This window comes from Periplaneta americana, unplaced genomic scaffold, assembly GCF_040183065.1.
Source record: "Periplaneta americana isolate PAMFEO1 unplaced genomic scaffold, P.americana_PAMFEO1_priV1 scaffold_23, whole genome shotgun sequence".
NCBI classification, from domain to species: Eukaryota; Metazoa; Arthropoda; class Insecta; order Blattodea; family Blattidae; genus Periplaneta; species Periplaneta americana.
The window spans coordinates 158,961-174,792 of NW_027185504.1; positions in this window are offsets into that span (position 1 = coordinate 158,961).

The window sequence follows — 15,832 nt, forward strand, 5'->3', positions numbered from 1 at the left end:
CATATATGTATATGGTAATAAAAGTCCGACGTGTAGATCTACAGCTTTAGTCAAACTCTATTTTATGCCTATTTTTCTTTCAATCTCAGAATGCCTAATTGTGGAAAAATTAAGTTCACTAAAGATCAGTTGATGTCAGCAGTTGCAGCAGTTCGAGATGGTGAGAGAATTAAAACATCTGCTAAGAAGTTTGGTGTACTAAGATCAACACTCCAACGGTACATTAAGGGGCAGGATAAATCTACATTTGGTCCCAAGTCTGTTCTCTCAGGTGACGAGGAGGAAGAAAACAGTGAAGAGTTCTGTGTTCTTTTTAGACTGTACGAAGTATCTGCTAAAAAGAAAGAAAAATATTTTGAAAGAAAGGGGACACCTGTAGAACCAGAAGAAATAACGGTTGATAGCATGAAAGTAGTGACAGATAAAGAAAGCGATCAGCCAGAAGATAACGAAGAAATAATTGAAAGACAGTTAAGCAGTCAAAGTCAAGTGGATGAAGTAGAAATAGCAAGTAACGAACATTAGGAGACAGAAGAAGTGGGTGCTAATATGGGTATTCAAGAAGATAATCTACTGAAGACACCAGAATAAAATCTCAGCAATGAAGAAACGAAAACATTGAGACGATCAGAAGTCCGTACATTGGAGGATTGCTTGATATGGCCTGAAACTCCAAAAAGAAAAAACATTCGTAAAACTGAAAGAATGCCATACGTTTTAACATCGAAGAAATGGAGAGCTCTTTTTAGGAATAAAGAAGAAAAGAAAGCAGAAGAAGAAAGGAAAAAGGAAGAGAGAAAAAGGAAAAGGGAGATGAATAATGGAGGGAAAATAGCTAAGAGTAAAAGAAGTGTTGAATCAACAAAACACGTAAAACATGGAAGAAAAGTTACTGAACTGTCAACATTGAGCTCTCACGAGAATCCAAAAGACAGTAGTTTAATAACTGTGAGCCTTTCATATGACCAAAATGTTCAAGCAACTACTAGTTCCGGTATTAGGAATAAAGAAGAAAAGAAAGCAGAAGAAGAAAGGAAAAAGGAAGAGAGAAAAAGGAAAAGGGAGATGAATAATGGAGGGAAAATAGCTAAGAGTAAAAGAAGTGTTGAATCAACAAAACACGTAAAACATGGAAGAAAAGTTACTGAACTGTCAACATTGAGCTCTCACGAGAATCCAAAAGACAGTAGTTTAATAACTGTGAGCCTTTCATATGACCAAAATGTTCAAGCAACTACTAGTTCCGGTATTGGTACAAACATATTAGAGAAGAGAAAGGACACTGCAGAAGAACCGAATAAGCTGCTTTCATCAGGACTCTGTTACAAGTGTGGCGGGTGTTTAAATAATAAGTGTCTTGGTATTTCCTGCAAAAAAATGTCTTAAAGTATTTCACAAGAAGTGTCTTCGAAACGAATTCAGTGATAAAAATTCAGAAGACGAGAATGTATACTTTTGCAACAAATGTGTGAGAGAATTAGACGACAGTGAAAGTGATTAAGCCTAATAGATTGATGTAAGAAAGAAAAACATTTAGACTCATAATTAATAGAGGCAAGGGCATCTTAGAAGTTGAAAACGAATAAATTAGTTTTAATTTGAATGTAAATGTCTCACTTTTGTATCAAATATTAAAGTGCCCATCACTGTATACTTAAGTGCCCGAGTCAGAAGCTCAAGTGCCCATCACTATGTTTTTCTCCTATTTCAATATTGATGTAATTTCAAAATAATCAGACACATTATTGTAAATTCTTTCTTGTGTAAAAGGGTCACAAATATGTTCAGTTCTTTATTGGAAAAAAATGAGAAATCTACCTCTGTAAATTAGATGTTCCCAACCAAATATGTGTTGCAATGTGCTTAAAGTGCCCATCACTATATACTTTACCCTATTAATGCAATTTTTAGACACCAAAAAATGTTGTAAAGTGAGTTTTCAATACATATCATTACAGCTTTAAAGAAACTATTGAAGTAATGTCTATAAACTACAAACAAATATTATATGTAGGCTACAGATATACTAGGTTTGAAGATTATGGCTATAGAAACAATTGAGACAAGATACACACGTACGGAGCGTTGACAAATTTATACGGATGAATCTCTTATATCATATTCAAGAGGTGTAGAAACTGGGATGAATATGTCCTGTCTTTTCATTTTCATATTATGTAGGAGAATATACAACAAATTTTTAAGTTACTGCTATTTACATATTACTTACAAATGGCTTTTAGAGAACCTGGAAGTTCATTGCCGCCCTCACATAAGCATGCCATTGATCTCTATCCTGAGCAAGATTAATCCAGTCTCCACCATCATATCCCACCTCCCTCAAATCCATTTTAATATTATTCCCCCATCTATGTCTAAGCCTCCTCAAAGGTCTTTTTCCCTCTGGCCTACCAACTAACACTCTACAGTTTGACAACTTCAAGTGAAACCCCGTAAAATACGCCAACTTCTGGAATCTCTCTCTTTCTTTCTTCTCTCTCCCTCGCTCCTCGTCATTCAATCACCAATCACCATGTAAATATCTGAGAGGGTGTGTGTGGGCATCGCGACCAATAGAAGAACCACTCTCCATTATTACCACAATAACGGATTCTTCATTTTTGCCTAAACTGTCGGCTAGGAAGGTTCCATTATGATAGCATTGCAGGCAACTAGTCAACCTTTTAATGCTTTTGTTAGCAGGTTTGACAAACTGTCAGTGGACCTGTAAGTACATAGTGCATAGTGTCTCTCCCTTCCCCCAGTGCTTTCTCACTTGCTCCTCCCCAAGACAGCCAGCACTCACGTAGTAACTCGGTCAGGGTTTGAGTTCGATTTGTCAATCTATATATGCATTACATTTTTTTAAATATGATTCATAACTCTTTAAAAGAGTACATGAACTTAAACGCGCAATGAAAAAGATATCAATAACATTGGCAACAATCAGTTAAAATTTAATCAACAGTATGCCAAGGAAAAATGACAGTTTTTCAATATTAGTGTCACAATGCAATCAGAGTACTTTTTTCAATGTTATGCCCTCTCATCGTGAGAGTCTCACGAAATAACATTAAAGAACTTACTGGTATTATATAATGATACGTTAGGAAGGCAAATCTCGTTGCTTGCAATCATAAGCTTTGTGATGAAATGATGAGAGAGACCGCTCTGTCATAAGAGTAGCCAGTATCAACACTCAGTAATCCCCATTCAAACTTAAATTCAAACAAAATACCGCCAGTCATTATGGCCAGCCAGTCGGAGGCTTGGGAGTTCAGTTTAATTCGAAATGGTAAAGAGTGCAGTTGTTTTGTAACTAGGTGGTTTACATTTGAACATTCATTATAATGAGTGACAGTCGGAAAAATCTCAGTGGTTCTCAATATCGGAAACACCTCTTATTGAGGTTCTGGCTGATATGTAAATCTATTACCAGACAGTACATCTCATTTGACGATATGTGTCAGAGGAAGAACTGCTTCTAAAATCTCATTAGTGTAATATGTAGCTAGTTAGCGTTGTATGCAATGGAGGGGGAAAGGAACTGGTCACCCTACCCCATTATCTCCTGGCCTAGTTGCCTTATGAGTGATGCCCTGATGGTGTCACTTGTGGGGTCCATACCTGTCTTCAGACAGTTGACTAAATAACAATACCGGAAACTCGCAAAATACAAGGCAATAAAAAGAGAGGAAATGGTGAGAAAAGGTGCAAAACTATGTGTGATTTAAAAAACAAACATAGCCAGCTTGGTCCAGTTCGAGTCCAGGTACATCAGAGTGTAATAATGTGATGAATAGTAGTTACCGAAAATAGTACAGCGTGTGGTTTATTTTAGTCAGGCGTTTCTGATATTAGAAACAGTAATAATGACGCAGAATCAATTATTTCATTTGATCCAAATGACACATATAGGGCAAAATAAGGGGCAGAAATATTTTTCTCTGCCTAGAGGCGCCAAGTAGCTAGATTCGCCCCTGCATGTTAACACACCGAATGGTGCAAGAAACATGATGCATGGCACATGGAGTGTGACACATAACGCCATGTTATTTGATCTAACAAGTCATTCAGTGTGGAGTCATCAGATGGAGATCTTCTGCTATTGTCAATAATAAGAATGCGAAGATAAAGGCATAGGTTTCGGATTCATTGGTTCAAAACGTTGAAAATCATGGTGCTTGTAGTGTTTTTATTGGTAGAGTTAGCACAGCATCCAGACAAATTCGCAGAATATTATAGAATGTCCAAAGAATCATTTGAAGATACGACAAACTGTGAATATTCCTAATAGATGGAAAACATGTGTGAGTATTACACAAGCACATGGACTTTTCACTCTGATTTCTGTTGAAGACTTGGGTAGAAATAGTGTTGGTGCTAGGGTTGCCAACTATTTTTGAAGAAAATACGGGAGACTAAGTGGTCTACAATATTTGACATAAAAAATTGAAAAATTATTAAATTCAGTTAGCGGCACTAAAAACAATTTTATTCTACATTTTGGCAGTTAGGCTTAAATTATTTTGAGATATTTTACCTAGCGTAATAGTTCCAAACAAATTGTAAAAAGTCCTACATGAGTAATTGAAGTTGACTGTGATTTGCAGTTCTGATTTGATTAAAGTGTCGCGCTCCTTTTTCGGACATCTGAGGATTGCAAGACTTCATATGTGAGTATAGGTATATATCAATGTTAACAGTATTAAAAAAAGGTTGTTAAAATTGGCCATAAAGTCATTTAAATATGTGCTCCTACATATATGACTTACTGGTATATGTAAAAAATGCAGGTAGTAGGCCATTGATGATATAATGAGGAGAGTTCGGCTGGCACCGTGGATCGTGTCCTGGCATAGCTCAGTTGGAAAGAGCACTCAGCACGTAGAGTTGAGGGGTCCTGGGTTCGATTCCCGGTGCTGGAACGAATTTTTCTCAAAATTAATAGGTATCTACATGTTGACTACTAACAAAAAATAGTAGTCTCGATTATTCAATGAGGATGGCGAGACCTCATATATGAATGTATGTATATATATATATATATATATATATATATATATATATGTTCACTTACTTTCCATAAGAGAAAACACTCTTTGTATAAGCTTAGCTGCACATTTCAGTGCATCTCTGGAACAACAGAATCCATCATATAAATCACCTTCAACCATATAAAAATTAAATGTTTCAAATAAATTTTTATATTATGCAAAAATAAGGGAGAAAAAGGATCAAAGAGAAGAAAAATATGGAAGTTGGGAGACTGTTAGAAATTGGGGCTAAATACGGGAGAGTTGGCAACACTAGTTGGTACTGTGCTGCCCATTACGCTGTATGATGACCGACCTACAGATGAAAATGTCTATACGAGGGATATGTCAATTTCTTATTTTTTTAAGTCTAGCATAGCTCTTCCTTGGCAATTAATTCCCAGTGACTTAATAAAACTTGTTATGAAGTGGGATATTTATATTTAAGTGGAGATTTATATTTTAAAACAAATAAATAAATGAATGAATACATGTACGGGAACTAAATAGCTACTTTCCCGGACAATCCTATTTCAGTTTATGTTTTACTTCTGCAGCTATCTCCGCCCAAATTTTATCTCTGAGTTTCTTCTTTGAATAATCTGCTCCTGTATAGTCGTAAATAACTGGATACCTCTCCATCACATTAAATTTCTGGTAGTCCATGATGATCGGAAAGTGTACACTGACAACTGAACTCCGGGCTGTAGTGGCCAGGTTGCATGAAGTACGACACAAAGAATCAGCATGTTTTATCTTTGTTATGATGCAAGGCACATGCATTATGTTGCTTGTGTCTTGCATTATCTGGCCTGACTAGTAGCACCTAAAGGCGTTCGTTTATTCTCCTTTGATGCATGCTTAATGTTCCATGCATACTGCTTCATGTGTCTGTATCGACTGGTGTGTATCAGTGGCGGCTCTTGCGTATTTCTTAAGAGGAGGAAAGAAGGTAACAGGACGAAATGACACCTTCTTGAATGAAACATGCTACAAATTAGCCAACATGCACATACGTAGGACCAGGTAGTGTTGGGGTTGGCCTTCCCTTCTGTATAGCAATAATCTGTTCTTGTAAACTGAGTTTCCTAAATTTTCCATAAATTATAATGTTTTCACTTCCATTCATTGTTGAATAATTGCACAAATTAACTATTACAAGGAAATTCACCTAGCAGCATTTTTTGAGCACACTACAGCATCACACGTGTTGGAAGAGACTATAGCTACTAACACGTAATCGGAACCGCGGAAATGGGAATGGGAAATAATCTGAGGAAAGCGAGAACACTGCACCCACCCAAGTGGTCTATGTTGTCTCATGTACATTTTACAAGTTCAGTATCACATGCTTTTGAAGAATATCAGTTCTTGTAAAGTCATACTACCATTATTGTTCAAAGTTGCCAGTGGCCAATTTTTTTATGTTAAAAATAATGTAGTTTGGAGTACCTACTTTCAATTTCAAATATATTTGTACAAAACTGACAACTTGGCTGTTGCCCTGTCTAGTAAACAATGAATAGAAGTGAATTTCAGGGGCCAAAAAGATCTGTGATACCAACGTAGAACTACTTCCTCTTTGTTTTATATAAACACGAGTTTCAAACCATGAATAGTAGCCTATATAAAGTGCAATGAATAATATTTTTGATTTATAATTTTACAAAAAAGTTTATATGGTGTCTTTCATAGCGTTGCGTTAAAACTATTTAATTGTGCCTCCTCCTAGATGTGTTATAGTCCGGTTGAATGCAAGATCGTTAGATGGCAGCGGTAGCAAGCTTGCTGCACGACCAGTCGGTTTCTATTTCCCGCCCATGACTGATTCAGAGGAGGATCTCCTCCCTCTCCATTCATTTACTCGCTTTAAAACTCTGCTTCTTTCTCTGGCCACTAGTGCGCTGTTGTCTATGTGTGCTAACTGCAGTAAAGGAGGAATGGCTTGGCTTTCCTCCACACAAACAATCTCGCACTTTTCTTACAGTTTCTAGCAGCACATGAGCATGCATCGTTTAAAACTCGATCAACCGAGGTTTTCTTATAGCTGTGAACTTAAAAATTATCGAATCTTCCTTGAATTTCAAGGCACATATTTTATTTGGTATTTACTTTCGAAAGAAGAAAAATGTGAGGAGGACGTTCCTCCCTTCCCAACCCCGAGGACCCGCCTCTGGTGTGTATCCTGTCTTACTTGAACTGCTGTGTTCCATAGCTTGTCGGTTTTTCGCCGTGACATCAAAAGAGGTTTAGCATGCTCGAACTGCATTAAGTGTGGTTGTGCATATAACATTTATTTCAGTCTTCATCAACAGTGAACATAGAGTGCATTAAACAAAATACAACACACTTTAATGAATAATAAAAGAAATTCTGTAGAATGCAAAATATTTAAGGCATTCCAACAAAACTTTGAGGAATAGTACCACAAGAAAATGACCGTCATTCTTCCATCTCTTTGAGGGGAGAAAGCAAAACTAAAGAAAATCACAGGAATAACGAAAGCAGATATGTATAAATGCAGTGGTGATATTCTAATTTCCTATCATTTTTGGTTCTCTCTCCTAATAACTACAAATTTCAAAATTTTATTATAAAAAATAGTAAATAAGTAATAATAAGCAGCTATAAATAAAGGAAAATCGCAATGTATCACGCTAGTACCAGTACAGAATATATATGCAGAGTACTTTTTATCATCTACTGTTACATCAAGTTAGTTTAACATTATGGGTGATATTCATAGACATTTCACAGCATGCACTATGAGCATACTAAGCTAGCCCCCGGCTATCCACTGGTTACTTGTACAGAATTCAAATCATATCATATTGCTAACACTGATTTATGAATACGAAAAACGATGGAATACGGCCCTAAATGTTTAGCACATCACTGCCACTTTCTAGCATGCCATATTGTATTTTTGGTCCAGGGAAAATACACTTCTTTTACAGTAATACTCGTAAAAAATAGGAACGTTTTTGTAAGAAAGTATTAATATTTTCTCTAGACTAGGGTAACCAGACGCCCCATTTTTAACGGGATTGTCCCTTTTTTCAGCTTCTTGTCCCCTGTCCCGAGAAAAGTATGCTCGGTGCGCCAAATGTCTCGTTTTTTTAAATGGCATCGCATTTCCCTAAATTATCATTAAGATATTTATTTTTCTTTTATTTTACTATGAAAGATAAATACATTAACTTAGTTTTACAAACATAATTCAGATTGTAAGTTTTGTGTTAGGAATACCTGGTACCAATGCATCATCAGAAATAGTGTTTTCGTTGTTGAATTCAATTTGGTCTGACGAAAGGAATCAGTTTCCAGTTAAAACCATAATCACAAAATGTAATTTCAAAAATGTGTCTTGCATGGACTTTTATAGTTTCTTGAAGGAAAAGCCAACACTTCTACAGCAAATTCACTCATCAAAGAAATATGATGCAGATTGTACAGTTGATCTTCATGGAGAATGTTAAAATACTTATTATTTCTCAGTAATATTTGCAATTACCATGGACATATACCGTATATGTTTAACACAGGTACACATCAGTGAATTGGTGTTAAATTTCTTGAATATCACCACTGTGAGGCAAAAAATTTTTTCACGAAACAAGTTCAGAATACAGTGACATGAATATAATTGTAAGGTCCAATTAATCTGAAGTATTTTTAAACAGATAAGTTAACCTATTTAATTCAGACTAGCTGCCACATAAAAAAATTGTCAACAGTGACTTAAGCCAAGTATCCATACTACTCTATTACATACTCTTCTCACTTTATAGATCTCTAGGGTATGGAACAACAAGTTTTGATGGAGAAATCACTGCAATAAGTGAAAGTCTCAGGAATCTTCTATGCCACATCAATAAATTTAAGAATGCAGTTATTTTGTCAGACTCCAAAACAGCTATTCTATCAATAGTCTCTAAACACACACCTTAATCTCAAACAGCAGAAATAACTAAAATGGTCTCTCAATTAATATCACTCAATAAAAGAACTGTATTCCAATGGATACCATCCCATTGTGGAATCCTGGGAAAAGAGATTGCGGATGCATTAGCAAAGAAGGGCAGCACTGCTACTTACAGACCTGTTACTAACTCTACGCATTACTCTGTGAAAAGATTTATTAAACCTACATACTTAGACTTCAACAAACAAAATTTGATAACACAATCTCAAGGGAAAAAATGGAACTCTCTGCATCATAATCCACAGTTAATTCCCGATTTACCACGAAACTCGTCTGTGGCTGTATTTAGATTGGCAACAGGCCATGATTGTTTGGCCAAACACCTGCATAGAATTGGAATATATCAGTCCCCTAACTGCCCATTGTGCAACTGAAACCAAGAAATGGATTCGGAACACCTCAAAATCTGTGCTTCAGTGGCTGGCCATGATAATATCTTTGAAAAATATTGGAGTGCAAGAGGTCAAATGACTTTATTGTCAAACGTCTGGCCTTAGAAAACAACAATTATTATAGCCTAGTTATTGTAAACAGTGTAGTATTTATTACTTTAAAATAAATAAAACTGGACCTTATTGCTCACTGACATTATATAAACACAAGTAGGCTAGTAATGAATGTTTAGATAAAATGTTGATTCATGTCAACTTTAATAAATGTCTCGTTTTTTTTATTTTGTAAATCTGGTCACCCTACTCTAGACCAAAAATACATTATGGCATTCAAAAGAAGTGGCAGTGATGTACTGAAACAACAATATTATAATAATAATACTTTACTGCTATGAGGGCTATTCATAAAGTAACTTCCGTTTTCATATAGCGTGCGTAACAACAGAGACAGTGGCGCGGCTCTTGCGGTGGAGTGTACCTTGAAGCAGTATGCATCAAGCAGCGGTAGAGTCAAGGTCGTGCCTTTGTTCCTGTCAAAATGTGTGCTGCAATCGCAAGTCCTGCCAGGTGTGAGGTACTGTCTGTAACAAGATTTCTTGTGGCTAAAAACTGTAAAGCCAGTGAAATTCATCGCCAATTTTGTGGAGATTATAGGCCAGACGTAATGAGTGAAGGTGGTGTAAGACAATGGTGCCGTATGTTCAAAAATGGGCGAACCAATGTCCATGATGAAGAGAGAAGTGGTCGACCGAGTATCGTGAATGCAGATCTGATTCGTTGACGAAAAGGTTAGAGCAAACCGCAGGTTTACCATGTCAGAGTTTAGTGAGGATTTTCCACAGATTAGTCGTACTCTTGTGTACAAAGTGATTACCGAAGATTTGGGCTACTGGAAACTTTCTGCCAGATGGATGCCTAAACTCCTGAGGAACAAAAGGCTCAGCAGAAGAGGGCAGCAGATGAGACTTGGGTGCTGTATGTGAATGCAGAAACAAAACTTGAATCAATGCAGTGGGGCCATACTCACTCCCCGATAAAATCCACCAAGTGCCGTCAAACACTTTCCACGAGGGAACTTATGACAACTGTCTTCTGGGACAGAAAAGGAAATTTGCTAGTGGAGTTCTTGGAGAGGAATGCCACTTTTAACGCTGAGCGTTACTGTAATACACTAACAAACTTAAAAAGGGCAATTTAAAACAAACATCGTGGCATGTTGAGCTCTGGGGTGATTTTCCTGCATGACAACGCCCGGCCGCATAGAGCGTGTCGTACTGCGACCGAACTGCAAGAGTTCGACTGGGAAGTATTGGATCACCCTACCTATAGCCCAGATTTGGTGCCTAGCGATTACCATCTCTTCATGCACATGAAAACGTGGCTTGGCTCGAAGCGCTTTGACAATGACAAAGAGTTGAAAACCAGCGTTGTAGGTTGGCCGAATTCTACAATTGCAGAATTTCAAAGCTCGTCAAATGCTACGACAAGTGTCTCAATGTGACTGGAAACTGTGTGGAAAAATAAATTAGAGTGTATAATTTCAAACGTATTGTAACCCAATTTTGTAACGTCATTCACAGGTTTGTAAGAAATAAACGGCTACTTTATGAATAGCCCTCGTAGAACAAAGATACATATTGCTTTTTTTATATAAAAACATTCTAACATTCCCAGAAAGAGTAAGTTCCATACTCGTGCTCAGAGGGCATTCCACATAAGATATTTTATTAAATAACAGAGTAAAAAGTAAAAAAAGAAAAAGAAAAAAGAAGAAAAAACATATCACAATAATTGAACCTTAAATTTTCTCTCTAAACAGCAATTTTTAATTGATTTTTTTTTAAATAAGGAGTATTACTAAATTGTATATTTGAGAATTTAGCTATTAAGTTATCATGTTATAAAGCCTTGGACTGAAGTTGCTACTGTGATTATATGCTACAGCTATGAGACATGTAGGTTCTGTTAAGCATAATGTCTTTTCTGAGCTTTTGGTTTTATATTTATGTGAATATAAATTAAATATATTTCGGTTTTTATGTACGAAATTCAGTAATACATCTTGTTATAAATATGATGGAAGTCAAATACTTTAAATCTTGAATACAACAGTTCTGAAGGATAATCAAGAGTTTATTAAGGCATAATTTTATTATTCTTTTCTGTAGCAGAGTTATTGGCATGAGGGAGGTACTATTAGCACTATATTAACTTTCTTACACATCAACCATAGTACACCAACTATTTACTTTTTTTACACATAATGCTACCACCACCACAAAAAATTTTGATCAACATTTCAACCATTAATGCTTCATTATACTACTCTGATTGCTCTCTGCAATTCTTTTAGTTGGTTATTGAACGACCCTGTATTAACTACTAGGATATTTGGCATCGATTGTATTGGTAATAGCGTGATGATATTTGGCAAGATGAGGCCGAGGGTTCGCCATAGATTACCTGACATTCGCATTCGCCTTATGGTTGGAGAAAGCTTGGAAAAAACTACCAGTAATGAGCACAAGCTGGAATCGAACCAATGCCCGAGTGCAATTTTGGAGCAGCAGGATGCTGTCTTTGTAAGCTTTTCTTTTGTTATACACATTAATAGGAACATTTTCACAATTCACTTTCTTGCTTTAAAAAGCTAACAATTTGTGTCTACTTACTGATGTCCACGTTTTTCTTCAGTGATATTGTACACCGCAGCATAGAATAATGAATCCACAGAGAACTTGATTTCTTCTTTTCACTTTTCATTGAAAAATATTCCAGCATAAACTTTTCAGAAATATTCTCTACTTTTTTTTTTTACACCAATCTTCAAACTTCTTATATTCCTCTTCATACCTCTGTCGCAATTTTGTTGGAATTAATAAATCAGTACAGCTGTTAATGCAATACTATTGACACTTATATTTATAAATAGTCATGGTGACAATACCGGCAATAATAACATTCTTCAAATGTTTCTTGTACATGGCCCTCTATATGAATTGATCACTTACAAAGCAAAGGTATATAGCTTCAAATGTTTCTCGTACAAGGCCCTCTATATGAATCGATCACCTACAAAGCAAATGTATATAACTGGCAATAAAAATTTTACATTTAGACAATACAGTATTCAATTTTACATTATTTTTTTTATCAAAGCGGATAAAACTTTGTACGATACACATGTCATACTTCATATTACAATAGTAGACTGGTTATCAAACTCGGCCTGCAGCCTTGTTTGACAAAATCTCGTACTGTAAAATAAAACGTTACGACATTGGTATCTAAATAACTATTACATTATGTTTTGTGCAATATTAAAATGCTTGATAATATCGTATTGTCAGTGTTCTTCCAGCCTGTAAATGCTATTTTTTTTTAATTTAAAACATTTAACAACCAGTTCTACATTGTGGACAAATTAAACAAGCAGTGATCTGACTGAATGACATGACATGTGAAAATGTGATAGCTTTCAATTGCATTATATTAATTTCTACTGAATCATTTCATTGCTATATAGCCTACTATATACCAAAAGATGTATATAGGCCTACCAGTATTTAGATATGGTGGTAGTTTCCTAGTACCTGGTACTTGTTACATAGGTCGAGTTTGTGTTTACACAGTGGCTTTTTTCTGGAAAGAATTTTAATAGTTTGTTACTGGCTGTGATTCTAGTCAGTTTGTAATATATTTTTGGTCCAGGGCAAATATACATCTTTTATGATTATACAACAATGGCTGACTTAACAGCTTATGCAGCGAGTACCGGGTACTAGGAAATTTCCCATCTTTTTACATATTTTTTATTTCAAAAGTTTCATTTATTGGAACTGATGATATAATATATCAGAATACACGGTTTGTATTCAAGACTTTGGCGTTTCTATGGAAGGACAAGCCTCGAGAAGGATTAAACACTGTAAGTTCAATTTTATTTAAATACCAACTTGTATAATGCATGATGCTGTCACATTTTAAACATATTTTAGTGTGAGCACAAAATTTCCATTTCCTATGATAAGTTCATAAAGATATTCACGCGAAATTATTTTGCTAAGGAATCCATCCTTCATTATGGAAAAAAAAAAAAAACTGTGGTAACTCACTTTGAATTGAGTACCTACTTAACCTTACAAAAGGGCTAAAGACCCAAATTAAAAATAAATAAACAAACAAGGAAACAAGTAAACAAAGAAGTACAATTCATATTTATTGTAGAATGAAGTTATTTCATATTCTGCATTTCCCTACAAGAGTGCTAAGTGAAATTCGTAACTTAGTAAGTACTGGTAGTTCCTATGAGCATCAAACGGCTTCAATGACGTCACAACCCAGTTAGCCAAGCCACTTTCCTTACAAAAGTGTCAAGTAGCAATGATTTTCGTGTGCATTTCCCTCCTTCAACATATTGTAACAGCTGGTCTCCTATATTTGGTGTTATAGCTTAGTGAGTATAACGAGGTAGTTGCGTATAATATATTGTTTCAAATTCCTGAACCAGTCATTGAGAAGGGAAGGTTGAAAGAGTCTGGCAATGAAAGCAAAAAGTTAGAGGCAACAGGAAATGAATATATGATTCTAAATAACGTTCATTCATCTATCTGCAAAGAAACCATATTTATTAGAGGTAAATCTATGCTGTGCAAGCTGTATGTGTATGTTAATTTGAAAATGTATATGTTACTGGTACTGTTAAAACTCGAAATCCGTCAAAACCAGTTTCACCTAGTAAAAACTAGCTTAAATGTGTGGGTGTATCTAATGCCTACCCACTTCACTTGCGTGATTCGGTTTCCACATATTTCAGGTAGATGGCAGGACTGTGACCCATTTTCAATTTGTACATTGTTTTGGTGAGCCACGCTGTACATGATGTGTATCATGTGAAGAGTTATGTCGTGAACTAGGGTGAGCGTGTGTGTAAGTGTAGGCTAGCGTAGTGAATGGGTGGGGATGATGAAGGTGAGGAAGGAATAAGGGGAAACCCGGTGCTGATACATAGCCTACTCCTGTGGAATAGCACCAAGGGGGCCGACAGGCTTAACATCCCCATCTGACGGACTAATTACTATCAATGGTGACATATGTCTTCTCTTCATATGCACTGTGAAGAGATTTGGGATTTAACCCAGGTATATTGGTGCACAATCTAGTGATTAGAAGTTGTGCACTGCCATTTTTCCTAATCCCAAGATAGATATTTTACATGAAAATTTCTGATCCTGCCGGATTGAACCTAGGCCAGCTAATCTAGTCTGAAGGCAGACATGCTGCCACAGAGCAAACTCAGCGGATCCGCTTAAACAAATGTAGGTAGATAAAAAGCGAGTTTTCATAAGGTCTAGAATCAGTGACAGATTCGGTTTGGTTTGTTCAGGGTAGACCAGGCCTGAGCTCTAGTAACTCAATCGAGTCATTGCAGGTTTCCCCTTAACTCCCCATTCCACCTTCCCCAGCTGAGACGAGTAGACAGGAAGAAAAGCATTGCTCAGTGACAGATTGTATAAGGCAGGCGTCATAGTTTTTACAAACTTTCAGCTCTCGCTGGTTACCTGCAATCCATCACTGATGCATAGCGCCTACTATGTGTTTGTTTTTAAGGCAGTGTAAGCGAAAAAGACGTGGGTGGGGGTTTCAGAGTTCCGTTTCACTTCCCTGTTGTGCCCAGAGCTGGGCTAGACCTTGCGAAAACTCGGTTTACATATATGCTTTTTGTTTATGTCTTTGTTTGCTTAAACTAGTTTTTACTAGGCCTATTTGAAACTGGTTTTGATGAATTTCGGGTTTTGAGATAACATAATGTAAATTAAAGTAACATGCGTACATTCACTGGGATGACAAAAGTAAGCACATGTATGCTGGTTGCAAAATTATTCATATGCTAATTTAAAATATAATGTTGTGTTGGAGATGATGTAAAAAAGCTACAAAGTATTTTCCCAATGAGGATGAAATCAAAATATTTTACAGCACCTGAAGAGCTTTAATATATGAATGTTTGTAGCTGCAAAAAGTATAGAATTTTGCCTTTCATTTTTGCATTGTAAAGGAAAATTTAAAATATATAATTCAATTATGGAATATAAATGTAATTTAACAACACTGTATTGTACTTAAAGCAAAATATACCGATTTTTTTGCTACTAATATTTTATTTGAGAAATCACACATGCACTGGACATTTTGGGCCCCATTGCGCCTTCATGTTACAAGGTAAGTTTCTTAAGAATAGTAAAAAATATTGCAAATCATATATAGCTGGCAGTTTTATACACTTTTCTGAAACTAGCAGAAAAGAACATGTGTAGTTTCTCAAATGACTGATTGAATAATTTTAAAGCACAACAGAAAAAAATAAATCACTAAACTGGAGAATTAGGTACCGCAGCTTTCAACATGGCATTGCAATG